The sequence below is a fragment of the Rattus norvegicus genome, chromosome Y (assembly GCF_036323735.1).
Source record: "Rattus norvegicus strain BN/NHsdMcwi chromosome Y, GRCr8, whole genome shotgun sequence".
Taxonomy (NCBI): Eukaryota; Metazoa; Chordata; class Mammalia; order Rodentia; family Muridae; genus Rattus; species Rattus norvegicus.
This window is the reverse complement of record NC_086040.1, coordinates 28,784,523-28,799,796: the sequence shown is the minus strand read 5'-3', so window position 1 is coordinate 28,799,796 and position 15,274 is coordinate 28,784,523. Positions and strand designations below refer to the sequence as shown.

Below are 15,274 nucleotides of genomic sequence, written 5' to 3'. Positions count from 1 at the left end.
ATAAGCAAAAGACAAGGAGATAAATAGGTATCCCATGCATGTCCAATAAGGAATAAGCAAACCCCAAATAATTAATGTACAGCATCATTAACTGAAAAATAAATAATGTGTTGATACATAAAAGGAAAAATAGCATGCTGATTGACATTTTTTAAAGTCTCAAAATAAATCAAATAGACAATACAATTTGGGTTCCTGCAACAATCATAATTGCATTATCCAAAAAGTCAAATCCTATGAATGGTATTGCATTTTTGAAGAATACATAATTTAGCTGTCCTGGAGTGGGTGTTAGGTTTCTCATTCTTCTTGAAGTGATGCAGTTCTTTGAGGAAGCAGGTCCTTTGAGTGGAATGCAGGCTGTAGATGAAGTCGCGTGTACCTTACGCCATGTTAAGTGCCTCGCTGGGCTCCTTCTTTGGATCTTTTTGCCCAAAAGCAGGTCAGTAAGAATGCACTGTATCCTTTAACAATTTTAAAGTAATTATAATCTCTGTATCAACCTCTGATTGAAACGTTCTAAGACCCCAAGTATATCAATTTAATATTTAGGGGAATGTACCATCCCTTGTTTTAAAATTAGTACCTTCAGAATGTGAATCTGGGACATCCATATTAGCAGGATGGGATATATTTTAAGTCAAATTACACAGTGTCTTGGGTGATAAAATTCTTAAGAACAGCGGTGAGGTGCCAGGCAAGAATGCTAGGGGGTGACCTGGTGAGAGCACGTGGAACAACCAGATAGGTGACAAATAGCATTCAGTCATACAGCTAAATGGGCCAGCTTTCTTGGGGCAAAAAGGCCAGCCCATAATCAGGCACAAGCTTTGTGCCTGTGAAACAAAAATGAGAGCAGAGTGGCAGCTGGTTTGTTACCGGCTGTCTCTCTGGACTTTGATTGTCCTGAGCTCAGCTCAGCTCCTTAGAGTCAGCTCAGTGGCTCTGCCTATCAAGAGACCCAGCCTCTGAAGGACACTAGGCTTCCAGTAAGAATTAATAACAAAAGGATAGAGAGATGGTTAAGAACTGAGTGCTAGATGCCAAGTGGCTGATAAAATAATTGTATGGTTCGTCTACTTTAAGGGGGAAGTTTCTTCCAGGCTGTCATACATGCTAGATGACCTTGCGCCAAAAGACCAGGAGAAAATAGCATTTGAGAATTGAAGGGGGGCTTGCCCAGGGAGTGTTATCCGATTGAAGCCTCAGATATCATAGAGTAAACTATAGTTACAGGCAATTGGTTTTAAGGACGCTTTCGGCTACCATTCCTGAGGCATTGGTCACAATTGTGTTGGGTTTCCGGACTCTTACAACCAATAAATAGATTACTCACATTGGAGTACTGATCTTTAATAGAAGTATAGCCCTCCAAGGACTGCAGTGGTAGCCATTCACCAAGCCGCCTCACTGAGTTAGAGGGCCATGAAAAAGAAAACATTGATCCTGACCGTGGCCACAGCCTCCAGTTGGAGTAAGCTGAAGAGCCGGTGCTAAGACTTTCTCCTCTTGTCATCCTAGAGTAAAGCCTTTTCTGTCTGGCACAAAGAAGTTCCTCACAGTCTGCTGCAGACTCTTTCTGAAACTATTTTCGGGACTACCCTGATTCCCAACCTGGGGCATTTTGACCACAGGGGAAAGAACTGACTGCTGCAGGAATAGGATCAGAGGCACTGTGTATGTCAATGATGAATAACAAGGAAGGTGACTTAATGCTGAAGACCAACTCCTCACTTGCAATAGGGCCAGCAGATAAGGCAGGTTCCCTGGCAGAAAACAATTTCTCTCAAGCAAATTATTTCCAAGTTAAGCACCAAGTAGACCAAGTAAAACTTCTTGAGAAAGAAAGCAAACAGTTCCATGATTTCAAACACTATCATCAGTCCAAGTCCAAAAATGAAACAACAGCCAAAAAAGACACTCGACAATACCAAAGAAAAAAACTAGACAAACAAGACCAAGAAAAAGCATTCTATAAGTGAATTCCACAGATGCCCATTACCTTCAATACCTGGCCCAAAATGCAGCTTAACCTTAGCTGTTTCTGGGATGAGGCAGAACATCTGATCCCACCTCCCAATGTGACTCTAGAGTGTCCTCTATATTCCTTTCTCCTCCTAGAGCATCCTCTCTGGCCTGTGACAACAAGCAAGTCGACCTGTCACAGCCATAAGCCCCTTACAGGACCAATAGCGACCACCAAGTGGACTCTAAAACTTCTCCAGTTGGGACTCAAACCCTTCAGACAGCAGGGGCATACAACACAAGTCAGCATGAAACAAAGGCGAAACATGACACAGAGACAAAACAGAAAGTAACACAGAACACAAAACACAGACTTGCTCAAGCTTACCTCTGATCTCTTAACCAATTGTGGTCTGGAGGGAGCACAGTCCCTGTGATGCACCAAAGTGCTTTAAGACCCCATAGCCCTATTCTTTGTGTCCTGAATGACTCTCTGTGTCCTGTCACAAAAGATGAGAGTAGAATGCTTGTCCCATCACTCAGCAATAGCTCTGGGAGGGGGTTAGGGGTGGGAGCCAAAGGTCCAAGAAGGAGCAAAGTCTTCCACAAACAAAGAAGACAGACCAGCCTATTAATAGGGAAAGACTTTCTCCTCCAGGACACCTTCAAAGAGCCGCAACTTGGGTGCCTTTTGTAAGTGAGAGATCAGAGGGTGCCTGGAATAGAATTGGGACAAGGTTTCTTGGGACAAATAATGACGTTAAGACAGGAGTCTGACCAGGGCGGCAATTTTATTTTCCTCCAAGGCTGAATTTATACCATAACAGGGGTAACAGAGGGCAGGGAAAAGTAAGAAACATTTACCCAGGATCAACATACAATACTGGTGTGGTCAGGTAATAAGGTGATGTTCACAAAGTATCAGAAATGTCACAGGTTTGTCATATTATTAGTCAGCAGGACAACTTTAAAATAGTATTATTTTTTCTTTACCACCAAATGTGTATTACTATTTTGCAGCTTGGTAGGGATTTTCCATGAAAATAGTGATAGTAAATTCTAACCATAATAATATCATCAACAGTGGAGGGCATCAAGAGTGTCGCTCCAAACAGAACTGAAGGGGCTTTCAACTACATAAGAAAAACAATGCCAAAGAACCAGAGATTTCTGGTACTAACCCAATATTTTGTGCATGGACAGAATTATGGCTCCAACTGCATATGTAACAGAGGATGACCCTGTTGGGCACCAATAGAAGGAGAAGCCCTTGGTCTTTCCAGGTTTGACTCCCAGTTCAAGGGAATGTCAAGGTGCAGTATGGGAGGTTATAGAAGAAGGGGAGAGGGGTCAGATAGGGCTCATATTGACAGGAAACTGGGAAAGAAAATAACATTTGAAATGTAAATATAGAAATATCCAATTAAATGAGCAATGAATTTTGCCAAAAAATAAAAAAAAATGGAAGAAGTAAAAGAAACTGCTACCTAATCTCACCTATTGAAATCTAAAGGGTTACTGTAAGGGAATGGTAATCAGAGTAATACTAGTGAAAGACTGATGATGAAATCTCAACTAGAAGCACTTCTCTCTCCCAGATATCAGTGTCAGACACAAACTGCAATATAGGTATCCAAACCATGGAGGAGTTTTCTCTGAGCTAGGTACACAATTCCTGTCTCTCCCTTTTTCCTTAGGACCTTTTTCTTCTTTTCAAAAAGAGTAAAGTCCATGAGCTCTCAGGAAATCAACTGTGCCCTTCCCAACCCTTGGCTTTGGGAATAAAGAAATTAATGATATAAACTCTCTGACTTCCAGGAACCATAAGAACAGGGAAGTCCAGATGCTTCTGAGAGGCTCACAGCTCTTGATTCCCATATGTGGAAGGGTCAGATCAAGGCTTTCTGTTCAGGGAACACACTAAACACCTACCCAGGATTCACTGAGCTCTCCAGTGGACCATGTATTTCTTCCTTTTTTATACCATGACAGAAGGGCAGCTTCCTTCTCCTCATCTCGGATCCTTTCATCCTCTTTGCTCTCCCTAAAAAAATGGCTGTTTACTCTGAATTAAAGGCCAGTTACAAACCCTAGATGTACTGAAGGAATATCTGAGAAGCAGGTGGTGTCACAACAACACTTCTGACCTCACAGAAGGAGCTAGGGCTCTCCAGGTTACAAGAGATTTTTCGGGAAGGACCTAATGATGATGATGTCACTGAGAACCTCCATGTCCTACCTGCTGAACAGCTTTCCTTATATTGACCAGTTTCAAGAGTGCCTTTTCCAGGAGAGTCTCTTGTGACACAGTGGAAACCTTTACATACTCCATCTCTCTAAATCTAGAGAATTGTCTTGTCTTCATTAGTGGTTACATGCTACTACCCAAAGACTATACATGAACTAACCCGGGACTCCAAAATCATTGGTATCACTGAATGCCTAGTAGTGGCACCAGTGGAAGGGGAAGACTTTGGTCCTCCCAAGACTAAACCCCCAGTGAAGGAAAGTAATATGGGGGTGGATCGGGTTAGGAACACCCCTATAGAAGCTGAGTGGGAAGAGCTAGGAAAATGTTAACCTATAACCTAGAAAGGGAATAACATTTGAAATGTAAATAATAAATTTGCAAGTTAATGAAAATAGAAGAAAAAAAAACACTCCTTCTGGAAGAGGAGAACATATGATTTTCCGTTAAGGATCAATGGGAAGAATTTTGGACACCTGGACAAATGTCGAAAAACCCTATTGAATATTGGAAACATTTGGTTATTTCCGGAAAGTCCTGGGTGGATAGGAACATCTTGGGGAAAAATGGGAGATCCAAGTTCTCCATGTCTAGATAGGGAATGATGTTGGGAACCTGGAATGTGTGTGAATATTACCTGGCCCAGTTTGTCAGTAGAAGAGTCAGCAGAAGGTGGCCCAGGTACAGTGTGGTTTTCTCTGAAACTTTCACTGTTCTCTCCAGTACTGTGGTTTGTAGATGTTGCAGGCACTCTGGCTACCAACTCGTCAATGTCCAGATTTTTTCAAACCCAGTAGACATAACCCGCTTTTTTTTTTTTTCATCTTCCCAAGAATGGGCACTAAAGATGAGGCCACTCTTTTTTCTAGTAGCAGGATGTAAAGCAGATCTTCTGGTATCCCTGGTCAGTGTGTTACTCAGTGATCTGCTATCCTTGGTCAGTGGATTACTCATGCCCTAAGGAACCCTCAGAGGAAGTGGAACTGTCCATTTCTTGTTCTCAGTCAGTTACCTCTTGGGGTCTAGGGCCCTCTTACTGACTGAAGCCTTTATATGATCTTTGAGTTTCTATAGGTTTTCTGTAACACGAGCATCAGGTTTTTTGAATCTCTGGTCTTCATAGGGTTTTGGGCATCTGAACTTGTGCCGAGTTCATGTAAGTAGTCCTGGAGGTGCAAACTTGCTCGGGTCTCTGCTATTCAAGTGCTTCCCCCATTGAGGAATGATGTTGTAATCTGGTTCGGGGACACTGAAGGCAGTCTCAGGTGGCATAGGCTGGGAACCCTTCAAGTGCTTCCCCCATTGGAGTCCGGTGTTATAATCTGCTTGGGGGGACACTGAAGGGGCTTCCAGGCTGTGGAGGCTGGGAAATCGGCAGTGCATGGTCAGAGGGTAAAGTCCCGGATGAGGCTCGCTGGCCTCTCTCCACACATCTGGCTGTTTAGTCGTTAAGAAAATTGAACAAGAAATCGTGAATGGGCTACTACCACGTAAGGGGCAGTGAATGTACTTGCCCAGAGGTGAGTCTTGGTGAACATCAGTTGAGCTGTATCCTTTGAGTATGGGTCTCTCTCCCGAGAACTGTGGACAAGTCCAGAAAGAAAAGCAGGGGAATCTCGAGTGAACCTTGATCTCAGGAAACAAAGTTGGATAGGGGCTGTCCTCGAGTTAGCACGGGGCAGTAGCGAGGTCTGCACGGACCAGTTGCGAGGTCTGCACCGGGCACTTGCGAAGTCTCCACTGGGAAGTCGCAAGGTCTGCATGGGGCAGTTGCGAGGTCTCCAAGGGGCAGTCTCGATGTCTGCACGGGGTAGTGACAAGGTCTGCTGGGGCAGTCACGAGGTCTGCGTGGGGCAATAGCGAGGTCTGCACGTTGCAGTCGCGAGGTCTGCACGGACCAGTCAGGAGCTGCCTCACTTGTCAGTATTTGTAGTAGCGGCGCGATCATCCAAGCTTTCTGATTGAGGAGGAACCCTATCGACTCTCTTCCTTTGAGTCCAGAGTGCTATCTGCTCTCTGTCAGGGGCCGAGATAAGGGATTCTGGAAGGAGCAACATGAATGGAAAGGGAAAGGGGTGCTTAGGACATTGTGCGGTCAAGCGAATATTACAACAGGGTAAATCGCTCTAACTGGAGGCCATCAGTGGTGCAGTGATGTGTCTTGGAACATCATAAGCAAATGGGAAAGGCTGATCCAGACCCTTGCTCCTCAGAGACTGCAGGGACTAGAAAATCACTGGTTGACTGTGTTACGGAATGAACATGTGAGGATGTGAATAGAGCATAGAATGCATGGGATTGATATTAGAATTCCATGTGACTTCCAGGTGTTACTGTGATGCTTCTGCCTAGATGTATCACTATTTTTTCTTGTCCAAAAGCTCTTAATATTCTTTCCAATATGATAGTTTTTAAATATTGAGTATGCTACACAATGGAATGTATTTTTTCTAGTCACATGTATTGAAATTCTAAATGTCTCTTGATATCTTACGCAGTTGCCTGGCTAGAAATCCTGGGATGCTTTCAATACTGGTAAGCTGATTGAATACAACTGTTTGCATTACAAACTTTTCTTTTAAATAATTCTTTTGGTGATCCCCAATTAGATTGTGCAAATGCCCCCCGCCTTTTACAGACATATCTACAATCTCCCTTGCTTGGAGAAAGGAGTTAAGTGTTATGCCTTCTTTGAATGAAGAGAAAGATCTAAGGCTACACTCCTCAGAGAAACAAGCAATCAGGAACTGTAGGAAGAAATATGCATCTAGGGAACAATAAGTGTTCCAAGCTAACCTGAGCAGTAAAATAATGTATGGAAAATACCATTCCTTTATAATAATAATAATAATAATAATAATAATAATAATAATAATAATTATTATTATTATTATTATTATTATTATTAACCATTGTATTTGTTTTCATTTCAAATATTAACCCCTTTCCAGATCCTGTTAATAAACTCCATCCACCACATACTCCTCCTCTTTGTTTCTAAGAAGGGTGCCTCCCCAACTCTCCCAATCATTCTTGCCTCACCCATCTAGAATCACTGTTCTCTGAATTACTCTTCTCTAGGACATCAAGCATCTAAAGGACCAAGTGCTTCCCTTTCCACTGATGTGAGTTGAGGCTGTTCTCTGCTACATATGTAGGGTACCAGACAATGTATATTCTATAGTTGGTGGTTAGGGCCAGGGGTACTCTGAGGGGTCTGGTTAATTGAAATCATTGTTCTACCTCTAATTACAATCCCCTTCAGATTCTAAATCCCTTCCCCTACATCGTCCATTGGGATCTCTAGGTTCAGTTCAATGGTTGGCTTTCCTGGCAAAGCCTCTCAGAGAACAGGCATATCAGACTCCTGTTTGCAAGCACATCTCAGCAACAGCAACAGTGTCCGGTTTGGTGTCTGCAGATCTCTGGAAGGCCTTTCCTCCAGCCTCTGCTCCATTTTTGCCCCTGCCTTTTCATTAGACAGGGATAACTCTGCTTTAATAAGAGCTGGGTGACTGGTCCCATCCTTGCACTGGGGGCTATGTCTATCTACTGCAGGTGGTTTCTTCAGGTTCAATATCACTGTTGTGTATGTTGGCTAATGTCATCACTGTTGGGTCCGGGGAACCTGTCGCATCCCTAGTACCTGGGACATTCTAGAGAATACCCCCTTACCAGTGAGTACATGCTATGTGCCTTTATTTGTGATTGGGTTACTTCACTCAGATTGATATTTTCTGATTTCATCCTTTTGCCTATGAATTTCATGAAGTCATTCTATTTAACAGCTGAGTATCAAACCATTGTGTAAATGTACCACATTATATGAATCTGTTTCTATTTTGAGGGACATCTGGGTTCTTTCCAGCTTCTCTCTTTTATAAATAAGACTGCTATGACCATAGTGGAGCACGTGTCCTTGTTGTAGGTTGGAGCAAGTTTTGGGTATGTGCCATCGAATGGTACAGCTGGGTCCTCAGGTAGTAAATACTATGTTCAATTCTCTGCAGAACCTCCAGCCTGGTTTCCAGAGTGGTTTTAAGAGCTTGCACTATCAACAGTGACAGAGTGTTCCTTTCTCTCCACACCATTGCCAGAGTCTGTTGTCAACTGATTTTTTATCTTAGCCATTCTGACTGGTATGAGGTAGAATCTAAGGATTGTTTTAAATGGCTTTTCCCCAACGACTAAGGATGTTGAATATTAGTTTAGGTGCTTCTCAGCTGTTCAATATTCATCAGTTGAGAATTTTTGTTTAGAACTGTAGCCCACTATTAAATAGTGTTATTTGATTCTCTGGAGTAAATCTTCTCCTTGAGTTTTTTGTAAATATTGGATATTGGCTCTCTATCAGATGTAGGATTGGTAAAATCTTTTTCCAATCTGTATGTTGCTGTATGAAACTAAATACAGTGGTCTTTGCTTTACACTAACTTTGAAATTTTATGAAGTTCTATTTGTTGATTCTTGATCTTAGAGCAAAAGTAATTGGTGTTCTATTCAGGAAATTTTCCCCAGTACCAATGTGTTCAAGGTTTTCCCTGCTTTTTCTTTAATTAGTTTCAGTTTCTCTGGTTTTATTTGGAGGTCTTTAATCCATTTTTACTTGAGCTGTGTACAAGGAGATAGGAATGTATTGATTTGCATTCTCCTACATTCTGTCCTTCAGTTGAAACAGCACAATTTTTATCCACTGAATGATTTTAGATCCTTTGTCAATAATGAAGTGGCCATAGTTGTGTGGGTTCTTTTCTGCATCTTCAATTCTATTCCATTGATCTACCTGCCTGTCTCAATACCAATACAATACAATTTTTCATCACGATTGCTCTGTAATACAACTTGAGCTTAGGGATGGTGATTTCTCCAAAATGCTTTTTTTTTCAGAATAATTTTCTCTATCCTGTGATTTATTTTATTGCAAATAAATTTGAAAACTTTCACTTTTATGTTTGTGAAGAATTGAGTTGGAATATTGATGGGGAATCCATTCAATCTATAGGTTGCTTTTGGTAAAATGGCCATTTTTACAATATTAATCCTGCCAATAAACGAACATGGGAGTTCTTTCTAATTTCTGAGATCTTCAATTTCTTTCTTCAGAGACTTGTTTTCTTGTCATATATATCTTTCACTTGCTTGGTTAGAGTGAATCTGAGTTATTTTATAAGCTTCTTTATTATTGTCAAGGGTGTCATTTCCGTAATTTCTATCTCAGCCTTTTTCTCTTTTGAGTAGAGGAAAGTTACTTATTTGTTTGAATCAATATTATATTCTGTCACTCTGCCAAAGTTGTTTATCAGGCTTAGAAGTTCACTTGTGGAATTTGTGGGGTCACATAAATATACTACCACATAATCTGCATGCATATAGTGACATTTTGAATACTTCCTTTGCAATATGTATCTCTTTACCTCCATTTGTTGTCTAATTACTCTGGCTAGGACTTCAAATACTATATTGAAAAGGTAGGGAGAGAGTGTGTGTCCTTGTCTAGTTCCTGATTTTAGTGGGATTGTGTTAAGTTTCTCTCCATTTAGTTTGATGTTAGCTACTGGTTTCCTGTATATTGCTTTTACTGTTCTTCAGTACGGTACTTGAATTTCTGATATTTCCAAGAGTTTTACCATGAAGGGTTAGGTTCTATAAAATGTTTTCTCAGCATTTAATGAGATGATTGCTTGTTTTTTTTCATTGATTTGTTTTTGTAGTGGATTAGACTGATTGGTTATTAGGTTCTGTATATTAATCCATCCCTGTATTCTTGGGATGAAGCATACTTGATCATGATGTATCATTGTTTTGATGTGTTCTTGGAATTTGCATGCAAGAAATTTACTCAGAATTTTTGCAGGGAAATTCATGAAAAAAATGATCTGAAATTCTCTTTCTTTGTTGGGTCTTTGTTTGCTTTACTTATAAGCATAACTGTGGCGTCAGAGAAGGAATTGTGTAGTGTTCCTTCTATTTCTAATTTGTGGAATAGTTTGGAGAATATTGGTATTAGGTATTTTATGAATGTCTGAGAGAATTCTGTACTAAACCTTCCTGGTCCAGGGATCTTTCTGTTGGGAGACAATTAACGACTGCTTCTACTACTTTACGAGTTATGGGAGTATTTAGATGGTTTATCTGATCGTGATTCAACTTTGGTACCTTGTATCTGTCTAGAAAATTATCCATTTAATCCTTACTTTCCAGTTCTGTTAAGTATAGGCTTTTATAGTAGGATCTGATAATTTTTTGAGTTTTCTCATTTTCTATGGTTATATCTCTATTTCACTTATGATTTTGTTATTTTTAATTTGAATAATAAGGATTTACCTGTCTTCTGGATTTTTTTAAAGAACCAGCTCCTGGTTTTCTTGATTCTTTATATAATTCCTTTTGTTTCTACTTGGTTGATTTCAGTCCGGAGTTTGAATATTTCCTATTGTCTAGTCCTCTTGGTGTATTTGTATTTTATTAGTTCTGAGATTTCAAGTGTTCTGTCAAACTGCTAGTGTATCATAGCTCCTGTTTCTTTGTTGAGGGTCTCAGAGCTATCAGTTTTTCTCTTAGCATTGCTTTTTTGTATTCTCAAGTTAGGCCTTCATTTTCATTAAATTCAAGAATGTGTTTAATTTTTTTTCTTTATTTCTATTTGAATAACTTCTCCTCGAGTAAATCATTCCTCAGCTACCATGTATAAGTCGGACTTTGGTTGTTCTTGTTGTTATTGTAGACAATTTTTAGTCTGTAATGATCTTGTAGGATGCATGGAATTAATTCAATCTTCTTGTATCTGTTGAGGCATGTTTCGTGATGGATGTTATTGTCAGTTTTGGAGAAGGTACCATGTGGGACTGAGAGGAAAGTGTCAGGAGCCATAAGAGGACAAGCTAATAACTAGCAGGTGGTCATCCTCAGATGGACAGCCTTGGATTATTTTATAGTCCACAACTTGTTTGCCCTTATTAAGCAAGGCTGTAAGGGATACATTTTGGGAAATTTTCCTGCTATTGAAATTCTATTCCTGTTGTTATTATTAGAAATATATAACAATCATTGAGTAAGAGCACACCCACTTGGAGGAGATCTCTGCAGAGCTACGAAGTTGTACTGTCCTGTAGTGATGCTATACAGACAAATAGATCAATTCTTTACACTTAATAATGATCCTACAATAATTTCTAATATTATATCAATGGTTATTAAGCTCTTTTATAGTGGGACTGCTAGAAGTCTCTTTTTATAGTCAAAATTGCAGTGAGAACTCTGCCAGTCTACCAGGTGTCACCAGTTAATTCTTCTGAGATAGTAAACAGACTTTATCCTATTCAGAACCCATTAACAAGGTTGTAAAACAGTTATCAAGAGTCATAAAAAGAGAAGAAATGATTTGTTACAGGTGCAAGGACAGATGATAAGATATTGACTGGGTTTATCTGTAAATAACTTCTCTATCAACTATGGTTTTAGACCTTCAGTGAACCTATAGAGCTGACACTGGTGATGAATGTTTAGCCAGATAATTACTCCTGATAAATATTCATGTAAAAATTCTCGGTTGTAAATTGTATTTCAATTTATGCTTTGATCTTTCATATGAACTAGAGATGAACTTTGTAACATGTGATCATGTATTCTGAAATATGTTTAAATGCTGAGGAGAAAGAAATAAACACAAAAAAGGACTGAGAGAGAAGGACTGAACTGGAAGGACAGAGACAGATGGACTGAGCTTGAGAGGGGCCGAGCTGAAAAGTCAGCTTTGAGCTAAGGAGAACGGAGCTTAGTAGAACTGAGCCAAAAATATCTGGGCTGAGAAGAAATGTAGAAAGGTATAATGTAGATACTATAAGTAACATAAGAGGGCAATCTGCAGAATGCAGAGGAGATGAGGAAAACAGAAGAAGCTGGAAAGAGCGGAAGGTGCAGTCTGGTTTCTCCTTACCATGGGACAGAACAGGTCATTTCTTAATAGCAATGCAGGCTTACTCTTATCAAAAGGAACAAGGCTTTTCTCTTACACACTTGGGTTTAATTCACTTAGCATTAAAAGGGTCGAAGTGATTTTTTTCTTTATGTAATAAAGATTGGAGCTCATCTTTCTGCACTGGTGCTTGGTCATTTGCTCCCTATGCTTATGTAAGTAAGAATATCTGTGTAAGTATGTAATTACAAGAATGTATGCATGTTTGTGTGTGTAAGAGTGTAATTGTGAGAATGCGTGTAAGTTAGGCCCAGGTGATTTTGAATGGAAATATATAAATTCACGTTTATGGAATCCAGTTTTAAAATTACATGTTTATGCATATTTGGCTATGTAAAATACTGACATCATTTGTGATTCAAATATACTAACAATTTGATTATACTTACCTTCATTAATATTTAAACTGCTCCTTGAAGATATTTTAATGGATAATATCAAAATATGTTTATAGGAATGGTACATTAAATACTTCTGTTAATAGTCAAAATAAGGAAATGCTTCTGATATTTATGCATTTTATTATTTGATTATGAAAGAAACTGAATGATCTTAGATTTTGTAATAATGTTTAAAAATTATTTGTTCTTAATGTTTGTTGACAGAAGATAGTTATCAACGAATACATATATACAATGTGCCACACATTACAAAAGCAATGTGCCACACCTTTGTAACATAAATAGAGCAAGTTAAATATATAATTTATGAACTAAAGGTGAGCAATCATGTGCAAAAGCAAGATATATCATTGAGTCTACCTACATTTGGAGTTAAGAGATGATTCATGCTTCCGTGTATTTCTTTCTAGACATCTAAAGAGATAAAATTAGTGTGGAAATAGCTAAAACTGCAATTAGTATGCTTCATGTAGTATACATATTTAAACATTGCTTTTGAAAAATTATACAGTACATACTTTCAAGGTTATATATACAGCATAAACAAAAATTCACTGTGTCCATAAATTATCAATAACACTCAAGAAACTTTCTCTTTTCATATTATATTTGAATTATCAAATATACATATGTAGGTATTTATCCACACACAGGCACACTCACACACACACACACACGCAAAACCACACAATACTTCTAAAAATTTAAAACAGTTTAGTAAATAATAAAGTCATTCAGACAAAATTAATGAAAAGGGATGAACTAAATTTACAGTAAATTGTCCTCCCAAAAGTATACTTTCTAGCATATAAAATTATTGCCTCATGATTTTAAGAAAAATAAGTATGAGGCCAATAAACTTAATCAGATCCAAGTTGGACTTAGCATTCAGGATTAGAGTAGAAATTGAAATGTATTGAGAAAAATATTAAATAACAGGCTTTAGCTCTACTTTTTCAATTATACAAAAAAGTCTAAGAAACAGTGAAATGACACAACATGTAAAATTGCTTTCTATTAAGAACTGATATCTAAGTTTAGTATTCATAGTCTATATAATAAACAGAGAGAACTAAATCTCACAAGTTTTTTCCTGGCTTAAATACAATTTTCTTGGCTTGTGAATATATCCAGAACCAATCAAAACAATGAAAATGGATAGACGCTGTGTTACAACAAGTAAGAGACATTTTGTTTATTTGTTAGGCATGAATTTATTTTTGTAGCATTTCTTCCCAGGTTTCTGTTGGGTATTTTATAAATCCTCACTTTGGTGTGGTCGATGGTTAAATTTAACTGAATATGGCTGAGTATGACAATATGATAGAAATGGATCATTGGGGCAGAGAATACCTTTGGGTTCAACCTGGTTATAATGAAATGGTGGTCACAGTGTACAAAACCAAACACAAGATAAGGAACTGTGGCTTCAGATACAGGGCTCCTTATGAGATTTCACTTTGTAATGTTGGAAGAATTCTTCCATGATATCATGAGATTGTGCAGTGAGACGGCCTTTTCTTTATTCCTGTAATGAAAGCAAATACTTGTTATTTTCAGTTCCCTCAGAGAGCTTGCTAGGTTACTAGATCAATCAGGAACTCGGGATGAGGGATTTAGGTGTGCAAAATATGATGTTGGTATTTGATTTCTTCTAGATATTTCTAGGGAAGTGACTTCATATGATTTGGAATATAATCAAATAAGACCTTGTTAAAGATGAAGAAAGCACTGGATGTGCTGGCACAGGCCTTTTATCTTAGCACTGGGTAAGAAGAGGAAGGCAGTAGAACTCTAAGTTCAAGGCCAGCTTGGTCTACAGAGAAACGGAAAGATAGGGTTCTAGTACTGCCAGGGATATAAAAGAAACACTGTCTCGAAAAAAGTTCAGTTACAACTTCTGTAGTATACAAAGAAAAAAATCTCATTTTATTTTAGTAAGATGTTAATAATTTTATCTTGAGTCTAATGCAATATTTTAGCTTTAAAATAATGTGAAGGCACTTAAAATGTATGAAAAGATGTTTTCCATCACTATTCTCCTTAAACTACAAGCTGAATTTTTATTAAATAAACCTATGTAAATACAGTTTGAAAGTTTTTCTGTGATTAGCTAAAGGGATTTCACATTGTTAATTTAGAATGGTGGATTTCAGGTCAATCTTGAAAGGTAATGACTAAGGTATAGATGTATATTAAGCATACAAAATCTAATCTAAAATGTTGCACAATAAAAATGAGAACCTTTAATTGGTTTTCCTCTAAAGTATACAGCTTCTTTTTATTGAAGTCCAGATCTGATGATTTGAACAAATTTTGTGAGAAATAAAACCTCCTCTGAGAAGATAAGAAACAGAGAAAGATAAGGAAAAAAGTCTGCTAAGGGACAACGGACTGGGAGAGAGTATTCTATGGAATATATAGGACAATAAATTTTACCCCTCTGGTATTGGTTAGCTGGGGACTTCATTATGCATATCTGTGTACCTAGAAAATTTTTCTTTTTCATCTTAAGAGACCCTGGTTTCTGACCTCTTAGGTAGCAATGAATATCGTAGTAAGAGCACCAGTGGAAGGGGAAGCCCTAGGTCCTGCTAAGACTGAACCCCCCAGGGAACTAGATTTTTGGGGGGAGGGCGGCAATGGGGGGAGGATGGGGAGGGGAACACCCATAACAAAGGGGAG

At 38.6% G+C, this 15,274-nt stretch overlaps 1 long non-coding RNA gene across 2 annotated transcripts in view; it reads right to left on the bottom strand.

Annotated features, from left to right (window-relative positions):
* The window catches only part of LOC134484377 (uncharacterized), an 84,317-nt gene extending 80,172 nt beyond the window's left edge, over nt 1-4,145 (bottom strand). The window contains exon 1 of one of the 2 annotated variants that reach the window (XR_010061790.1): nt 3,898-4,145. This is a non-coding gene — a long non-coding RNA (uncharacterized LOC134484377). The remainder of the gene's footprint in view (nt 1-3,897) is intronic. The other variant, XR_010061789.1, reaches the window with a different exon arrangement.
* Between the last annotated feature and the right edge of the window lie 11,129 nt (nt 4,146-15,274).